We start from the raw sequence: 6000 nt of genomic DNA, 5'->3' as shown, positions 1-6000 counted from the left end.
CAGCCCGAGGGAGAGGGGTCGCAAGTGAAAAACTGAATCCAGCTGCGATCCCCCCTCTAAGTTGCTCTTGATCCCCCTGGGGTTTGTGACCCACAGTTTGAGAAACGGTGAGTTAACCAGAACTAGTAACCGGTTACCCTTTCACATCCATAGTTGAAACATACAAACTTCAGTCTGCTTCAAATTAGAAAAATACTGAGCATATTAAGAAGGGTTTGACTGACCTTCAGGCTTTGTAAAACAGAAGTCAGTAGTGGCTTTTCCCTGAAAAACTGAACTGAGGTCGATTTCAATGAGTACAAATGGAATTACATTGCATTGAGGCTGTTACAACATTCCTGTTTCATAGACACCAACTTTTCCCCTTATTTTTAATTACAGAAAAGATTTACTGTAAGTAATGGAAGAGTGTTTTCCTAAATATCATTGAGTACATTCCAGCAGTAGTGCTGCTCAGCTGGCAGTTGATTCTAATCACGGTGCCCCCTTGCAGGGTGGGGGCAGGGAGCGAGAGACTTCACATGCTCCCCCTCCCCAGGTCCTGATGGAGTTTGGGGCAGTAGGGGGGAGCATGCAAAGTCTCCTCCCACTGCCAGGGGCACGGACGCCTGGAAGGAACTGCCAATTGTTCAGAACAACCTGACCCCTAGGCCTACTGCCTCACAAGTGTATCACTCTTGTGAAGGAAGGGTAAGGAAGCTCTGGCCAGTCCATATCTGGAACGGAAGCTTGACCTGTTAGTAGCAGCCCTGCAAGCTATCTTGTACACAAAGTGCACAACAATCTGTGCAACCCAGCAGTGCTAAACAGACCCACTCTTGTCCCCTGCTTTGCACTCCAGCTCTGCTCTCTGGCTCTGATACCCTGAGATGAATGGAGTCGGGAAGGACAGTCTCAGAGAGCGGATGGACAGATGACTAGGTAGGGGATGACAGCTTGGAGGGCAGCTTGGGTACATGCACAATGGAAGGCACTATGGTGGCCAGGCAACAGAACAGGACTGATGGAAGAAGCCCCCTCAACCAGTCTCACCCTGGCAGGGACACAGCAAGAGTGAAGGGGCTGCCTAGCCCTCTTCGCACCTGGGCTGCTGCTGTCGGGTTGCCATCCCAAACACAGAGAGCTGTCCCTGGCTGTCAGTCTGGCTCAGCCATAGCTATGTGGCCATCAGCAAGGAGGAGGGGGATTTTTCACCCTGGTTCAAGCCCAGGCCAGCATGTGCAACCCCATTAGTGAGTTTTCTACAGGTTCATCTGCAGAAACATTATGACAATTGCTTTCTCTAGATAGTCAAGTGCAACTATTTGCTCAGTGCTTTGCCGAGACCATGACTGACCTGGCTGGACTAATCCAAGGACCTTGCTAAACTATCCAATGAGTAGTGTACAAAAGGTATACATTTAACCAACATGAGCTTATGGCCCACACTTATTGGGAGTACATTGGGGATAACTGCAACCCCTGATACATATCATGAATGGAATTCAACAAGTTACATGCACTGATCAGTGTAGGGCAGAAACTCACTAAGCCAGAGTAGTGTGCATACAGAGCCAGACATCTAAGGTCATCACAGACTTTTTATTGTTTAAGCTCATATGGCCATTCCTCCTGTGGCAATAGGCTTTGCATATGTATAAGTGGGTCTCATTATTTCCCTTTTTTTCTGAACTAATGTCTGCAAATGGTTTCTTTTGTTTCTAGTAGGTGTCTGTGTAACTTTCTGTGTTTCTATTTGCTATCTCATTGCACTGGATATTTTGTAAATTTTGTAAAACTTCTTTGCTATGTAAAACCTGCATATATATTTACATTTGCTCAAAGACTATAATGCAGTTTCCCCTGCACCTGTGAGCTATTAACCTTGTTAGCCTTTGTATGAAGGGAATACAGGTGAAGGATGGTGCTGGGAGAAGAAAATATATGCTTTAGTTAAATACAGGCTACATTTTAACACACACAAGTTATCAGGCTTAATATATGGCAACTGGAGGAAATGCAGTGGCTTATGATATATGGGAGACCACTCTAGATGATATATTGGTCCTTTCTGGTATGGAATTCCATGAATCTAAAACCAACAAATTACACAAAGTAGATGGGAACAACTTGTTGCTCCAGAGTGCTAAATACAATGAAGATGGTAGAGATAACTATAGTGAAATTAATAACTGATCTCAGGATTAGTACTAGATCTATGCACTGCTTCAATTCCAAACAAACCCTCAAAATGGGACATTAGTCATGCAATGGCTGAGAATCGACCATCTGGATGGTGGTCAATTTCATCCTTAGTGAGAAGATAAAATGCTCTCTATTTCTCTCTTACCCCCTGACACAGAGCTAGTGATAGATGAAATTACATGATCACAGACATATTTTTCAAAGGTTGTTTTCTGATGCTCTGTCCTGTTCTGGCCAGCAAGTGGTAGCAAAGAGCAATCACTATTCAACAAGTGTGTACCTTTGGGCCTGACAAGGAAAATATCTTTCTTATCTGAAACTGAAATGAAAGTGAAGTCCAATGTTTATTTATGTAATTAAAATACACCAGTCTATCTGAGCATACACCACAAAAATTAAAATTAACAATCCCTGTATGGTTGTGTTCAAAGCCTGGCATAACTTTACTCCTCCCAAATTATCCTCCTGTGTACTGTCATGTCGTCCCTGGTGCCTTTCATTCCTACAAATGTTGCCAGCCTTAGTGGCCCATTTGTCTCATTCTCTTAGGGCTGGTCTACGCTACCTGGGCAGACTGATCTATGTTACGTACTTAGATCTACTTACCGAAGTGTCTTCACTGCAGTGCATCAACAGGAGACATTCTTCTGATGACATTTGACTGTTAACTTCTTGTTGAGGTGGAGTACTGGCATTGACTGAACAGCTATCAGTGATCAATTTATCTTGTCTATTCTATAGTCAATAAATCAACCCCCATTGGATTGCCTCATCGATCCAGTCGGTAGTGAAAACAAACCCTCAGACATATTTCTTGCACAATTGTCTCCTTGCTTCTTCCAAGAAGCTCTTTCTGCACAAAATATTTACCCAGTGTGGAGTGTCACAAGGCTTGCATCTCTCTCTCTCATTCATTTTGACATCAACATAAAGTTACTATGAGATGCCATAATCCCACTGCCAACAGTATGCAGATAATATCCAATACCCATGTTTACATATTATTCAAACCTGATGTTCACCCCATCTTCCAGTATGCCAATGTCCTGACAGAATTTAGAACTTGTTGTCTAATGTCTTCCACTTTGTATTCAATAAAGACCTAGTAAGAAGCAATTGTTCAGATAAAAAAAAATCACTTTCAAGCCATGATCAAGCAAAGGATTAATCACAATGATTGAAATGTTTGATTTTATACCCAATATAAAAACATCATGGGCTCTTTGCCTCAAAAGGAAGCCTCATCCTGTATTTGTCTTACATTTTCCCTTTAATTCTTTGAAATACAGTTTATTTCTATCTCTAGAGTCAGAAAGATATGGAACCAAGAGCTTAGGAAGCTAATTACAGCAGGCATATGTGAATGGACATTAATAACGCTCAAAAGTTGTGATTACAGAGAATAGTGTGATATCAAAGGGCACTGCATTTCTGCATTAAACATACATATCTTCTTCTTAAAATGATATATTTAGTTGTAGAGAAGAACAATGGATTCAATCAGAATGTGAAAACAATAGGGAAACTTGGGACCAGTTGAACTAAAAGAGCATAGCACACGGTGTAATCAATAAATCAAGTGCCAGGTATGGTTATTCTTCTTGTCAAGTCACATTTTTTCATGCACATATCCAGATTCTTTATAGTTTATTGCTGTACCTTTTCACCTCCTCAACACTAAGTCAAGATTTGTTATACTTCAGTCTTAGCCATTCTGGCAAAATAAAATTCCTTCCCATTCTAACAAAAGAAAGAAATAGAATGAAGGAGAAAGCTGCTCTTTCTACCATCTGTGACTTTGCTAAAGAAACTCATGCTCAGGGATTTCAACACAGCTGATAACAATTTCTGAATATTTTAACCATCTGTAAAAAATGGGTTGAATTTGGGCTGTCCAAAAATATCTGTAGAAAAAGGAATTTTTAGTTCATAAAAATGCCATTTAGCAACCTGTGGCTGGCAGAAAATCTGTTCTGCTAGTACTTTTCAATGTAAGTAGCCTTACCCCACCACCTCATGACTAGCAAAGATGTGGGACAGAGGAGAGGAACCGAAAGGGGGAAGAAAGCTTCAGAATCCAGCATTTGACCCACGTCTTATTATGGCTACAAATAAAGCAGAGAATGACTTATTTAATTATGTCAGTAAATTACTGACATTATTCAAGAAACTAGCAATTTGCTAGAGCACATAACTGCCCTAGCTTTTGTCAAAAAGAGACTGATGAGATAAGAGACTCATTACATAAGAGTAATGATGTCACAAATGTGATTTTATGGTTTAACCCAGTGGTCCCCAACATTTAGAGGTTCCCGGGCACCCGGGGGCGGGACCACTCACGCGCTGGGCGCCCGGGGGCGGGGCCGCGCGTCTGGGAGCATGCCAGGGAACTGGGATGCTCTTGCACCCGCATGTGCCCTAGGGTCGGGGCTCGGGCCGCCCGAGCGCCTTGCGCCCGGGGCCGAGGCCGCCCCAAGCGCCTTGTGCCCAGGGGCTGGGGCCGCCCGAGCGCTGCGCACCCGGCGCCGGTGCATGTCGAGCGCCTGGGGCCAGCGCCTCCCGTGTGCCACGGGCGGGGCCGGCCCAGGTTGTCAGCGGGCGCACACAAATGCCCTGGCGGGCGCCATGGCACCCGCGGGCACCGCGTTGGGGACCACTGGTTTAACCCTTTCTCTTCTAGGACCTGACCTAATCCCTTCCATCCCCTCATCCCCAAATGGACAGTCCATCTATGCAGGTATTTGCTCTCAGGACAAGAAACCATGAACCAGTGACTGATAAGCAGCATCTCTCCTAGAAACAATAAAGAAATTCATCAGCTACAAGCTAACAACATAGACACGTTGAAAAATATATGCAAAGAGACCATTAAGAGAAGCAAAGGCTATTTGTAAAAACTTATTTTTTAAAAAGTCTTGTTAGAATCTGTGTTTAAAAAACCCCAATGTGCTTTCTTTACTCCATAAATAATTGGAGATGTTTGTCCTAAATCTGTATGACCATGCAAAGCGTGGTCCCTTATCAATAAATCCCTAGGATTTGGTGTTGGGCCTAAAAGAACTAAAACAGTGAGTTGTTAGTAGCACTACCCCTCAAGATGATAAAGAAACATAGCTAAAAGCATGAAAAAGAAACATAGCTAAAATGTGAAAAGGAAGATAAATTTGTTATAAACTATGTGCAAAGACATCTCTTAAGGAAAAATAGCTATTTGTTTAAAAAGAAAAAGGCTGTTAGAATCTAGGTGTTAACCAAATTACCGATATGGGTATGTCTACACCGGAAATGAAGATTTGACTGTAGCACAGATTATACTAGTTTTCACCTAGCTAACACAGATAAATCATCCGAAGAAATGGGTTGGCCCATGAAAGCTCATGATACCCTCTACATGTTTTGTTAGTCTTTAAGGTGCTGCAAGACTATATGTTGTTTTTTAAGTTTTTCCAGTTACAGACTAACTCAGCTACCCCTCTGAAATAGATAACAATAGTTGTGTAGATGTTATGGCACAGGCCAGCCACCCAAGTATGTATCCAGAAAGTCCCTAGTTAAAACTGTGTATCTGTTAAAACACGAATTGTAGACAGTACATCAAATTATACCAAGTCAATATCCTTAAAACAAATTCTAATACGTCTAATAAGGAGCATTTTGTCTTACTTTATCTAACTATCCATCTCGAATTTGTTTTGATTGGGTGTGCCAGCACAGTGTATGGCCACTTACTGACATTTACTGATACAAATCTAATCCTTCCCGCCTGGTAACATAGATTCATCTAATTACATCGATTCACGTCACTGAAAAAACCCG

Source organism: Pelodiscus sinensis, chromosome 2, assembly GCF_052426305.1.
Source record: "Pelodiscus sinensis isolate ZL-2025 chromosome 2, ASM5242630v1, whole genome shotgun sequence".
In the NCBI taxonomy this organism is placed as follows: Eukaryota; Metazoa; Chordata; order Testudines; family Trionychidae; genus Pelodiscus; species Pelodiscus sinensis.
This window is presented reverse-complemented; position numbering follows the sequence as displayed.